The following is a 14,505-nucleotide window of genomic DNA, read 5'->3' on the forward strand; positions in this document are numbered from 1 at the left end:
AGTCCTATAAGAACGCTTTCTTTGCCATTCCAGACTCACGTTATTTGAGTCATTGTGTAGATGTATGGATGCAGTCCTCCAAGCTCATGTGAGTCATACACAATATTTATTCATTTTCCACTGCGCCATGAATTTATATTCTATTCTGGACTTTATTTCTGTTTATAGACAACTTTTGTCTAAGCAAAGTTAGACCTTACTAACCTAATTAAATAATTAAAATCAAGTCATAATCCTTTTTTATTTTAGTAAAATAAGCATAATCTAGACCGGGGCTTTGACTTTCATATAAGCCACTTCTGATACCAAATGATCAACTAGAAGTCAAGCTATTATTTGTGGATATAGGAACTTGGACTTTGTCAGGTAGTGTAGCTGCTTGGGTTTTTAGGTGTGGAAAAAGTATTTGGGAACATTTTCAAATATAAAATCTTTTATTGTTTCCAATTTATTTCTGTTAAAAGCATAGTTTGCCTGTAGTTAACTGACTATTTACTCACCCTCAAGTGGTTTTAAACCTTTTTGAGTCTCATTCTTCTGTTGAACACAAAAGAAGATGTTTCGAAAAAAGTCAGTGGTTACAAGTTTCCAGCTTTCTTCAAAACATATTTTGTAATCAACAGAAGAAATAAAATTTAAAAGGTTTGGAACAAGTGACACCCGCTTTGTTATCACTAGATTGAATTGGTGTCATCAGTGGTTATCAGCTGATACACTGTAAACGATTTCTGTTGTTTTCACAGTATTATACTGCATTTCTCAACAGTTTTTTACTGTATACGCTGTGCACAGTGTGTTACTGTATATATTGTTGTTTTCACAGTATAATAATGTATTTTCAACTTTTCTATACTGTGAACATGGTTAACAGTATGCTACTGTAGATTTTACAATGAATTTTGGGAAAAATCAGTTACTGTGTATCTAAATACAGTACTGCAAATGACCAAGAACAACTCCACACACACTATATATATTATGATTATTATGTTTATTTATTTTTGACAAATTATTTTGTGAAGTTAATAACCTAACCAGTTTCTTCAGACTGTTCAGTGCATTAAACTGTCCCTTGGTTTTCCATTTTTGGGTGCACTGCACCTTCATTTTATAAGGTAACATGGAAATATTAAATAATATTAAATAAACATAACTATGTGCTAAACCAAAACGTGAATTGAAACAAAAATAATTGATTCACGTAACTAAAGACTGTTAAACACACAAAATGATTTCAAAGTCAGCTTAAATGTCAGAGTGACCAACCTGCTTTAGACGGATTCAAGAATATTGGGCGCCCATATTGGCCACCGTAGAGGTCACATATCTCCGCATTTTCAAAACAACATTTTAAAATATGCATCATCTTTATAAATAAGGCACAGGCTTGAGTTTAAAACAACAACATTCTCGCATGAAAAACTGTTAAAACTTTATTTTATATAACACATTCATTATAGAGCCATCGAAGACAGGGGCATGTCTCAATAATGTCTAAGCCGATTAAAGCATGAGGTTTGCCGGATACTTGAGTGATAAAGCGCCGTCAACCCCTGGAGGTCAGAATCTTCCCTATCGGCAAAGCACACTTAAAAGTAGTCATTATATCTATAAACAAACCACAGATTTGAGTTTGGAAGAACTACATTCTCGCATGAAAAACTGTTAAAACTTCATTTCGCGACATATTAAACGCAATATTTACGACATTATCTGGCTTTTCTCATCCGCCATTACTATTTGCTTGTTGGTGTAAAATGAATTCTGGGAGAAAAAAAAAATTTAATTCTCAAAACACTTCAAGCGAACCTTATTCTTATTGTTAAAGTCAGATATATGTAATTTTTTCGCTGGTAAAGTGAAAAAAAAACAATATTACTATTTAATCAATATCACGTTTGCACCGGTTCGGTTCAGGACTCAAACGACACCGAATCGGATTGAACTGTTTGCTCGGGAATTATTTTATCACACGTGTTTACTAGCACATTCAGCAACATGTGTATAAATGTGTGTGGCCGAGCAGTATAACGATATAGTAATGATTCATTGTTGTGTCTTACAATAATATACGAAAAGGAATCAGTTTTAGGCGGATTCGACTCTTTACTGTTCTAAGGAGCCGATTTATTGAACCGAACAGAGTCGATTCGACATTCACCAGGCAAACGGCTATCCTAATTTGAAATCCACCTGTCGCCTTTTCCTCCAGTGAATTCATCCTCGGTAAGTGTTTAAAAGTCAAATTCTGTCCGTTAAAGTTTTGTTTTGTGTATATTTCTGTGTAGTGTGTGTGTAATTTAAAATAATTAACCAAGTTACTTTAGTTGTAAGTTAGGTTCTTATGTCACGTTATTCGACGCCAGACCGTGTTTGTAGTGTTTGCGAGGTAACTATTAGATAACTTACAGTGAGTTTATCTTGAGTGAGTTTTTGACCATAGTAACGTTACCTGAAAAAAACATAACTTTTACTCAGTGTAACGTTAACTGCATTTTCTATTTCAGCACAACACTGAGATGAAGGCAAAGTCACCATAAAAAGTTAAACGTTTAACGTTAAGGTAAGCTCTGATCTTCATGTGGTCATTATGACTAAGTTATCATTATGGTTAGATTTGTTAACTGTAAGTTATTTAAACTAAACTCACAATGAAACAAGTCTAAACTGTTTTATTAAATTGAGCTGATAATAAAATTCAGTTCATGTCTTTTAAGTTAATGCTAATATTAACATAATTCATATTAATTGTCTATTTCTCACTGGTTAATGAGCTTATTGTATAACGTTAGTGTGTCATTAATTGTACATTTTATTTTTGGTGTTCAGGTGTAGGGAATGATTTGTATACAAATTTATTTTAACCCCATACAGATTGGTATGGTTGTACCATAGATTTAGATTATTAAATGTTAAGTCTTATTTTACTCTTATCTTTACTCTATATTTCTTTTTTGCAGCTACAGCAATTGATGTTGAAAAGCTGATGCTACCAATCACTCCTCACTTGATTGTTCAAGGTAATGTTCATGTCTTGCTCATTTTGATTAGATTTTGAAATGTCAATTTGTTCACTGATTTGTTGTGAGGAGTTTCATGTACAAACTCTTTTTCTTCTTCCAGTAGCGACACAGTGGCACAGTAGGTAGTGCTGTCGCCTCACAGCAAGAAGGTTGCTGGTTCAAGCCTCGGCTGGGTCAGTTAGCGTTTCTGTGTGGAGTTTGCATGTTCTCCCTGCGTTCGCGTGGGTTTCCTCCAGGTGCTCCGGTTTCCCCCACAGTCCAAACACATGCGTTGCAGGTGAATTGGGTAAGTTAAACTGTCCGTAGTGTATGAGTGTGTGTGGATGTTTCCCAGAGATAGGTTGGGGCTGGAAGGTTATCTGCTGCATAAAACATGCTTTATAAGTTGGCGGTTCATTCCGCTGTGGTGACCCCAGATTAATAAAGGGACTAAGCCGAAAAGAAAATGAATGAATTAATAAAACAACCATGGCTAGGCTATTTGGCTATCAAATGCTGAGTAAATATTAGACACAGATTTTTTACTATAACTCGTCTTTGTGTTTATTAGCAATTTTACTGGCCGTGTTTGTTTTTTTCAAACAGCCTGGAAACTGTAAGCTTGGTTCAATATTGGTTTTTTTATGTCATAAGTTGAAGGGACAGTTTACCCAAAAATGAAAATGAGAGCATCTTTGGCATCCTCCACTTGTTTCAAAATAGTTAGATTTTTTTTTTGTTCCATTAAACATCAAACTTGTATATTTTTTTTGTATATTTTTAACTTGTATATTAGTCTTGTCTTTTGCCATATTGTCTTTTTAGCTCAGATTTTGATGGACCTGGAATGCGACTACAGTTACTCTTAAGTCAAGAACCAAATAAAGCACAGATGTGGAGCGATCTGCAGCTAAACTACCTGGAGGAAAGGAACCTTTAGGTAAAAACACCTGCTTTATTTAGATCTGAAGTATTTTATTTGGCATAGAGTATTATTTTTTATTCTTATACTAATTTTATTTTATGTATATACTGAATAGAAGCCATTTAAATTTCACAACAAATGATTGAATATAAAATATCATCTAGATGTCTTATTTTTCATTGTCTTAAACAGGGGTGCTCAACCCTATTGCTGGAGATCGACCTTTCTGCAGAGTTTAGCTCCAACCCTGATCAAACATCAACTAACCAACTAAATAGTATCTGAAGGAGCACTTGGTAAATAAAGACAGGTGTTCTTGATCAAGGTTGCAGGTGAGCTCTGCGGAAAGGTAGATCTCCAGCAACAGGGTTGAGCACCCCTGATCTAAATGCTCAAAAATGCTGTTTCAGAGGCGAGGATGGATGTAGTTCAGAAATAGATTCATTAGGATCAATGCTTAAAGTAAACGTTTACTTCTCTCTGTAGACCAAACATGCTTAGTATCCCTCACATTTTAATAAATTATTTATTTTGGTTACTTTTACATCTATATATGGCTAAGCAAGTATTTAATAAATAAAATTATTGTTTTTTTTAGATTATTTAGATTTTGTTTTTTTTACAGTGTAGGTGAACATACTACCTTGATGTCCAACAAAGGCTGCACAAGAGCTCATTTGATGGCACATATTCTGTCCTGTCTACATCTCTGACGAAGTGCTTCGACATCAGTGAGTAATAAATCTTCATATTATCATGCATACAGGATTTCTGTAAGCCTATCTTTAATGTTAGTTTGTAATCAGCAGTGACTGTTTTAAAAAATTTGGGATTTAAATTGATGCTGTGCACAGTAACGTCATGATGATTTAATTTGAGGAAATGTCACTGGAGAGGTGTTCCTAAAAAAAATAAATAAATTGAATAAAATGACTCTATTAAAGATTTATTTGTCTCACTGACATGCCATCACTGCATATTGAAATACAGTAATACGAATTGACCGCAAAATATTACCACAAACATTTCATGAAGTATATTGCTTGACTACTGTACAGTTCTTTGCTCAACTTTAACACATTTTGTCGTGTCGCTGTGCCTCTCGGCAGATTTTGCCAAAAATGAATGCTTAGTGATTATTTTGTTTTATACGAACCAAAGGTCAGCAACTCATCATTAGCATTATTTTAAAAAAATCACCTACGGCTTTCATGTTCTCTAACGCAATCTTGTCTGTAAGTTAGAAGTGAATTTTCACATGTTAAAAGCTTAAAAGTACTTGATTAACATTTGTCACGTTAAATTAGATTATTTTATTTATTTATTTTAAATATGTAGCCTCTTAAGGTCAGAATGAACTGTGTTCACCCCGCTTAAATCGGTGGAAGCACTAGTAGTGTGATCATGGAATTAGATATTCAAGCTATACAGAGTCAGACATTATGTGAAGACTAGTTTATAGTTTATAGTTAAGACTAGTTAATGACTAGTTTTGACTTGACGGATCTTTTCCCCATTAACGTTAGTGTAATTGTAAATTGACAACAAACTATTTTGCCAACAAAAATGATTAAAAAAAAAAACAGTGTTTTATATATATATAAAACAATAGTGCGGTGTTTGGTTTCTGAATGAATGAAATAATTTGAGGCATGATTAGCTTTTACTCCAGTGATTGATTTTGCTTGTCATTTTTGCAGGATCATCAGAAGTGCTGCTGCCCTTTTTCACTGTCCCTTTTCCACAACATCATTTGGCCTTCATCATTTCCTGTCTTGTAGCAGTATTTTCACCTGTTTTTTAAATTTTAATGCTTTTTGATACATTAATTGTTGACTGGTTTTAATTATCAATTGTTCATTAGTGTTCTGTTGCTTTGTTATATTGAATAATTGCTACTGTTTCAGTAGGGTTTACACAATAAACTTTTATTGTGAAGTTAAAGTTTCAGTTTCTTAATTTTTCTTGTATTTCTTAAACAGTTCAAATAATATTTGTGCAATTTTTGAAATTGTTTTGCTCATTGCTCATTATAAAGTAGCACTATTAAATACAATAAAATAACATTTAATAACTGTAAAATACTATACAGTAATAATGAAAGTAACGTTAAAATACCGTAGTTCTGCATGGTAAAAATGTACAGTAAAATACTGTTTTCAGTTTTGCAGTATGTTTATCACTACTGTAATTGGTGTTACAGTAAAAAAAGAAAACAGTAAAATGATGTATTACATTTTACAGTAAATCTAATACTAATGTAATTAGTATTACAGTAATGTTACTGTTTTATGAAATACAGCAGCTACCGGATAATTGTTGCCAGTAACTTACTGTTAATTTAACAAGAAATCGTTTACAGTGTAGATATGGGCCTGTAGGAGCTTTCTTAGCCTATTGGTAGACTTAGAAGGCTGTTATCATCTATGCACATGGTTAATCAGCTATACTAAATTAATACTGTTAATAAAATGCAATTAATAGGAAATTTAATAAATAATATAAATAATTCTTGTGATTAATCAGCTATACTAATAGAGAAGACTCCAGATCTGTTTTCACATTACTGTGATGGTTGGGTTTAGGGTGGGGTAGATGTTAATAAAATACAATTAATGGGAAATTTAATAAATAATATAAGTAATTATCATGGTTAATCAGCTATATTTGAGAAGTCTGCACATGCTGATCTGTTTTTACATTAATGTGATGGTTGGGTTTAGGGATGGGGTTGGGGTAGATGTTAATAAAATACAATTAATGGGAAATTTAATAAATAATATAAATAACCTCCTGCTGCAGCTGTATTTGATGTATAGCTGATTAACCATGTGGATGGATAACAGCCTTCTGAGCCTAACAGTAGGTTCAGAAGACCCCACTGGCCCATATTTATCATTAGTTGATAACACCCATTCAATCGAGTGATAAGGGTAAACACTATTTACATTTACATTTAGTCATTTAGCAGACGCTTTTATCCAAAGCGACTTACAAATGAGGACAAGGAAGCAATTTACACAACTAAGAGCAACAATGAATAAGTACTAAAGGCAAGTTTCAGGTCTGTAAAGTCTAAGAAGGGAAGTGTTAGTAGTTTTTTTTTTTTTTTTTTTTTGTACAATTAATGTGATATTCAAAGAGGCAATTGCAGATTAGGAAGTGAAGTGGAGACTTCTTTACTTATATGTTAATTTTTAAAGTTTTTTCTGGGTATGGTTTTGCATCCATCTTAAAATAATTCAAAGATTGCTTTAATTTAGCTAACATAAAAAGTGGTTGTAAACAATTTATTTGGGCATTGGACATAACGAAATTTAATTTGTTCAACTTAATTCAACCTATATAAATTGTCATTTTCAATGTAGGTCTGAAATTTTTAGTCTCATAAATTATTCATTGTATTTTATAATGATTTTAATTTTGTAAATGACGTTTTTAAATGACGCAATAGTGAATAAAACATTTATTTCTAAATTTATCATAATTTACAGTTGGCTAAAAAAAATTAGGTTTGTGTTCCAATACATTCAAGATTGATGACAGTAGGCTAATAATTGTAAAATATTAAATAATAAATCATAAAGAAAAACTACAGCATAAATATTATTTGTAATCAGTTTTTGCCAAGAGGTTCCCAGCACATGACTTATGTAAAAATAATAATTATATTAATAATAAATAAATTAAGGCAATATAAAAATACAGTTTAGCTGTTCGGCTATACCACATTACAATATGTTAAAAACTCATACATTTTGATTTGATTGGGGTGAGCTCAGACATTTTTTGTTCAGACTGAAGAGTATTCCAGGATCATAGATGTATGTTCCAGGATAAGGGGCCGGATTGATAAGGCTCGCTTCCCTATTTCAGTTCATTTGTAGATTCCTGGTATCAAGGGCTTGCCCTTTACAAAGCAAAAGAAAAAGACTTCGATCGTTCTTCAAGTTCTTCTCATGATTGGCCACTAGAGGGCACTGTTGCTCTGAATTACCAACCATCAGTCAACAGGTGCAGGATCTCCCAAGTGTCTTCAGTTCAGCGCACATTTACACATTAGCATGCGTCTTCATTTGAGGTCAAACGACAGATCTCAGAAGTTTTGCGCTTCCACTTGAAAAACGTACATAGGATTACTCATAGAGTCGATTTTTTGGTCTAAAATGATAATTGAACCACTCCACAGTCTAACGGTTTAGTCATTTTTAACGTTCCTCCTTTGCAGGTCAGACTGGGAAACTAGCTAATTGTTGGCTTGCAAACGTGGTTTCGTATTTCCCCCTCTATTTTTAGCGGCAGTATGAATAATAATTTTATACTTACACAATCATTAATCTTCATCTACAGTGCTCAATGTCCAAATTATACCAGCAGCAGTTCAAACTGACAGAAAGTGACCTAAACATGGCGCATATGTGGTGCAACTTTTCCCGCTCTGCGCGTCTCGTTTGCAATTCAGTGGCAGAGAGAAACACGACGAGAGCTGCTACAACTGAGAAAGTAAGATTAGTTTATCAAACGTGTGCATATGTAGGACTATTTCATGACTGCGTCTGAAAAAAAAATCTTATGTTTAATTTAGCAGTACTCTGAGGGGTCAGGGAAACTGATGCGGAATAATTGGACGCAGAGGGAATCCATACCAATTTGTGATTTCAGAATCTACTTGAGAAATTAGATGTCAGTGCAAATATGAAATTGCTCCTCAATGTTTTCAAAGATTGTATGAAAATTTAAGTATAAATCTTAAGTATTCACAGCAAAGGGATTTCGCTCTTCTCTCTTTGCCAACTTGAAATGCAACCCAGTGAAATTGTCAGGACGCAGGAGGAGGCGAGCCGTGGAGTTAAAGCAGTGCCATGCAGTCATGATTGGGCTATAAAGAGTCTTATTTTTATTTCATTATTTCTCCCTTTTCTCTTGAAAGTGCTGTAGATTCCTGGTATCAAGGGCTCGCCTTCATTTTTTCATGCATTTGAAAAGTATAATTAAAGAATAACTGTATCCAACTGTGAAAAGGCATGAAATACTTCCAGCGTTGTGGTATCTAGGTCTTGTGCGTAATTAGATACCCAGTAAAAGCAAAACTAATTACAATTAACACTATTAGTTATTACTTTTGTAGGACAGGAACATGTTTTTCCCTCTCATTCTTTCCAGGAACATCTATTTAGCGCTGTTTCAAGCACGTTTTTAGGGTATCCTAAAATTCTGGTTATATTTAATGTTTGTGTTTATTCCACATGGACACACAACGAAGCAGACATGCAAATCAAGATCATTTTGGTAAGCTTATTTCATACTGACACTCTTAAAAACGACTTCATTTGTCCTCATTAATAGCTTAAAAGTCCATGAATAAATAATCGTTAAAGATGATACTTTTTGCTTTATGTTTAGCTAAACAAAAATTGCACAGAAACAGAATGAAAATGAGCGTTTATTTCTGAGCCCACCCCTGCAATCTGATTTAGACAACTGACACACACCTTTACACACACTAGTTTCACAGGAGGAAAAAACCTTGCATAGTTAGACCTTTAGATGAGAGTAAATTCAATTAACTGAGGGTGGTTGGTGCTTTTCCTCACTTCTGAATCTGTTAGCCAAGTAGACTCCAAACTTAAAAAGGAGAGAAGAAAGGAAAAGAGAGCAAAAGGGGAAAGAGAGGGAGAGAGAGATAATAAGGGATGCGCGCGCCAATCCCAGTGGTTTAATTATTTTAATTATCATCCTCTTTCGGCTTTTCTAAAAAAGGGGCCATTAAAGGACGCCCATTTGGGTTAATCTGATTAAAAAAAGCAAGATGGAGAGAGAGATAAAAGGCTGCGGATGTCAGAACTAATCAGGGGAGTTAAAACTGCGATTTATGATCTGGGACGGGTGCGAGAAATCTTTTCAAAATACCCCTTTCCTGTTTCAAATGCAGCAGGAGTTCGACATACACTGACTGCAAGCATCGTTTAAAAATATGTTAAAAAGTAATAAAATAAATAATGATTCTAATTTCTTATTTCCTCCATCGACAATACATGTGGCAATTAAAGGCAAAATTATTCATATGCCCTTCATTACCAAAGGGGGGTTAAAAACAGCTTATTTTTCACCCAGCCTGTATAAGCGGGATACCTTGAGGCCTAGTTTTTTATGCATTTACCACATTTTTGGCGAGAAAATAGCCCCGTCATCATTTCAATACACATTTTTAGCATAACATTAATGTTGCAGATATTAGTACTCTCGAAAGCTACAATACTGTGAATGGTGAAAGATTTCCTTTGTTATTTTCTAAAATCAACAGTGTTAATTCAACTCTGAGAGAGAGAATTAATTTTAACACTTTACCGGTGTGTATATATATAATCCACACTGGCCAGAGTTAAATTAACATTTTCAAAAGTGTTAATTTAACACCGGCTCAAGTGTTGAATATTTTTTTCTTGTTTTATCAGTAACTATTCATATACTTTATGAATGCAAAACATACTATGCTAGTCATGCATTATAAAACATTTAAACCAACAAAACTATTGTTGGTTCAGAGCTAATGAGTTGCATAATAAACCAATACAAAACATAGTCACAGTTCATTTTTAATAGAAAACTAAATACGATGCCTGCTGATGTTAACATGTAAAGCGTTAGCCCTTGTAGTTGTATAGAAATATTTTGTTTTTAAAAAGTATTTAAAGCACTGCCTAAAACAGAGGACATTTACTGTATAAAAACGTAGACTGTAGAAGGTAGGCTAGAATCTGAAAAATGTGTATAATAATTAATGTTGATACTATAGTTATTTTAAAATTTTTTAGATTGTTGAAAAAATAATAATGGTGGGGTTACACATGCTGGTTAAGTTTGTTCTTTGCTGGTCTAAGCTGGTTCAAGCTTGTTCTTTGCTGCTTTGCTTTTTCAGCAGGTTGAGTTGAACTTTGATTTTGAAAACTCCAAACAATTTCAATTAAGGTTGCGAAAACTGAAAGGTACATCTTACTTTGTTTATTTTCTATTTTATCGCTGATGATAATAATGCCAGCCCAAGCTTATGACTTAATTACCCTGTGTATTATTAAAGGTAAAAGTGTTTTGTTGCCAGACTGACTCACGTCAACATGGCCATTAAACTATGGTTAGTGTAGCTGAACCATGGTGAATGGGGTATATGCCCAGCTAATGTTTTTCAGCCGATGATAAACTTCCTGTGAAAGCTTAATGTGACTTTTTTCAATTTCATAAAGTTTCTTTTATTGCATCGATGTTGTCATGGAATTACAATACATTCAGTTTAATAGACTTAACCATTTATTTAGTTGTTCAAGTGTAAAACACAATTTAAATGCAAGCGCCGTCAGGATCAGCAGGCGAGTGCAGAGGCTCCATTGAAAATTTTATAAAGTCATATTATAAAGACATTGAAGGAGAAAATGGAATTTAATGCAGTGCTTCTTGTCCGGTCTGAGACCTACTCCTTATCCTATATCTATCAGGCAGTGAATATCACAGATTTTTAAAGAAATCAGACCTTAAACATGGCAATTTTATAATGGAAAGACAGTTCACTGGAAGCGCTTAGGCTGGGGGGCTGAAATTCAGTGAAAAGTCAGTCCATATAACCCATTAGGGGTTGGTTTGGTTTAACTACAGCCATTTTGTTTTACCTTAAAAACACTTGATGGTGACTGTTTATATTGTTGCTCCAATAATGCAAAGAAGATGGGAAATCTCACATACACAGAATTAAGACTTTATTTCTTACTTTTACAGCCTCTCACAACTCTGCAGACTTGCCAATGGATGTTTATTTTAAAGCAAAACTGGCATACTTATATAAAAAAAAAACTAAATTTGTGTTTGTGTGTGTGTAAAATGTCAGTATTTCTATAGCAGTGTTCATTTAGTTAGTTTTTTTGTACATTTCCACAGATTATTTGTTTCTTTACAGCAGCTTAATAAGTTAATGTCAAGGTAAGATTTTAAAGTAATTTCAACTTAGATCATTATTAAATTGATCTGATGTGCGGCTCTGTAATAAGCATAATCCTTTACATATACGGTGACATTTCCGATGTATCAATATGCCACAACTTGATGTGACCTGCGGCCTCCCACCCGTCTTTATCAAACCATTTGATTCACTGTTAAAGCGGCATTGTTCAAACACCTGCTGTGATCAAAACATCACTCTCACTAACTACGCCATGACGGACACCTAATGTCTTCTCATCCAAAGTTACAGAGAACCTGACACACCACGCTCCAGCGCAGAAGTCCGGCTAAAACCTGCACAGGTGTTGAACCACAGCATGAAAAGGAGCAGAGAAAGATCCACTTTCTGAATAAATCAAGCAGAAGCAATATCCTGCATGTGTAGAGAGATGGACGGGAGCCCATGTAATATTAAAAGCGCCGTGTCTGGCAACGCAAGCGGTGCCACTCCTTTCATTGCTCCTGCTCCCTCCACTACCCGGCCACTGGCTCTTCTCTCAAGGTGACACTTCAAAGCACCAACGCAGACGTGGAAGGCCTGGCTGCCAGCATGGAGCCAGCCCAACCCTCCTCCACCCCCTTCCTCAAACAGGCGCATGCTACCCCCGCTGGGCCAGGTCAACGCCAAGAATCCACACCGCTTGCCACTCGGGAACCCTTGTCAAAATCTGCTTCGTATCCTTAATTAATAACACTCCTTTCCTATTGCAAACACAAGGGGGGTGAGAGAGTACCCGTCTGGAGTCCACTGGCACTGTTCGTTACTGGAGTCTGTGTTCCGACAAAGAAACGGAGGCGGTGTGTTATCTGTTACAGTAAAATAAGTTGGAATTAAGAGGATATGTTTTAGTGCATTTGTTGCTTTGTAATGTCTCACTTTTTTTTTCTCTGTTTTACTCAAGATGGCCCTTATTGATCGATACTCATTGACAGAGGCATGTGGAGAGTATTTAGGAAGGTTCTAGTGGGTGCTTTAACTGAAATTGTGGCTCTTTGAAAGCTAAAAAGTGCAGCCTACAAAGGTAGGATGTTTTAAGACGCATCTGTATCCAGTGTCCTGAAAACATAATCTGCTGTCTGATATATGCCAAAATGTTGCGTGTCTGGTTTGGTGGTGGGTGGACAGAATTAAATTGTACTTTACATATATTTTATTTGTTCAAATCGTATAATTCTCTTCAGTCATATGATGTTTAACTTGCATCATATGCACTCTTTAAGTCTGTGTGAAATCAAAATGTACATTTTTCTAGCACACATTACTATTTTTAGGTTAGCGATTCATATGTGCAAGTAAAAAACAATCTTGTTTTAGTAATCTTCAATCAGTGTCTGACCATTTGCTTCTATGGTCCTTCTCTGTTGACAACAGTTTGATGGCCTATAGTCAAAACATTCTTAAAGTGTTGATATATGACGTTGACAGTCATATATATATGTCTCACATTGCTAAAACACTATTAAGACACATAATTGTTCACTAAAAAGTTGGTTGTTTTTGTGTTGTTTAGTGCAAATTCGTTCTTGCGGAATACAAAGAAATTTTGGAACAACGTCAGGGCAATGAGATTATTGTATAAATTCCAGCGTGGAAATTGACTGTCTGTACAGGCAGGTACAAAGTGCTGTCGTTGAGTTTTCAGCACATCGGCTCATTATTCATGAGAAAAACTTGGTTCGAACCAATCAGCATTCTCTACTGTGAACGAGATGCAACTTTATTAATATGCATGGTTTAGCTTCGAAGACTCTTCTTACCTGTACAGTGTTCAGAGAGACGCCACGTTGTGTTGACATCTGTAATTCAAGCAAGTAGTAGAATAATTGTTCAGAGACATGAGTCGTCAGTGTTGCATTTATAAATGTGCCGCAACAAAGGTTATTTTTCCATTTACCCAAGATGAGAGCACTAATCGTGTGTGGACCCACATGTGTGGATTATAGTGGTCTGCTAACACGCGACAAAAGAGACCTTTTCGATTATGGAAATGGTGAAATCCGGATTTGCCAATTGTCTTATTTTAAAAAAAGACTTGTTTCTAGTTCGTGTTGAGTGTTCTCATGTTCAATCTCATGTTCATGGCCTTTTAAGCACACCCCTCTTACCATTAGTTTGCTTTAAGGGAATAATGCGCAAAAAAAACTCACTCAATGTTCTGTTTTAGTTGGAAGTACATCAACACACTGAAATAAAAGTCTTAGCCGCTTTTTGGTGCACACAGACTAAAAATAACACTATTTCATTGCCATTTATGATTCATTGAGGAACATAGTTTATCATGCAATAAACTCCAACTAAGTAACTGTATAATCGTGATATGAGAAGACTCCTAAATAATTAATTCCTCAACACTAAACTGCCCAGAAGTCAAGGTGTCAACAAAAGGGAAGTGATGATTTTGGATAAACACTTTACAGACTTTGTAAATCTATGTTAAATTAGATTGGCCTATTGAAAGTAGCCATGATATAAACATAATAGCATATGCTTTTTTGTACATATATTTGAACTCTCTATGGAGAATGTATTTAATCTGTGTATATGGATTTAAAGTATGGCTATTACATTTCAGTTACATTTATGTCTAC

At 34.6% G+C, this 14,505-nt stretch overlaps 2 long non-coding RNA genes across 3 annotated transcripts in view; both read left to right on the forward strand.

Annotated features, from left to right (window-relative positions):
- Positions 1 to 1,749: 1,749 nt before the first annotated feature.
- On the forward strand, positions 1,750 to 5,871 carry LOC137490743 (uncharacterized). Its single transcript, XR_015520178.1, has 7 exons — positions 1,750 to 2,226; positions 2,508 to 2,563; positions 2,961 to 3,020; positions 3,124 to 3,309; positions 3,828 to 3,942; positions 4,553 to 4,658; positions 5,628 to 5,871. It is a non-coding gene; the product is annotated as an uncharacterized LOC137490743 (long non-coding RNA).
- Positions 5,872 to 7,959: 2,088 nt separating this feature from the next.
- Positions 7,960 to 14,505, forward strand: part of LOC137490590 (uncharacterized) — a 67,367-nt gene continuing 60,821 nt past the window's right edge. Inside the window, exons 1-2 of one of the 2 annotated variants that reach the window (XR_015520195.1) lie at positions 12,161 to 12,714; positions 12,819 to 12,938. This is a non-coding gene — a long non-coding RNA (uncharacterized LOC137490590). Of the gene's footprint in view, positions 8,431 to 12,160; positions 12,715 to 12,818; positions 12,939 to 14,505 lie in introns of those variants that run through there. The other variant, XR_015520196.1, reaches the window with a different exon arrangement.

This window comes from Danio rerio, chromosome 21 (genome assembly GCF_052040795.2).
Source record: "Danio rerio strain M-AB ecotype USA chromosome 21, GRCz13ab, whole genome shotgun sequence".
NCBI lineage: Eukaryota > Metazoa > Chordata > Actinopteri > Cypriniformes > Danionidae > Danio > Danio rerio.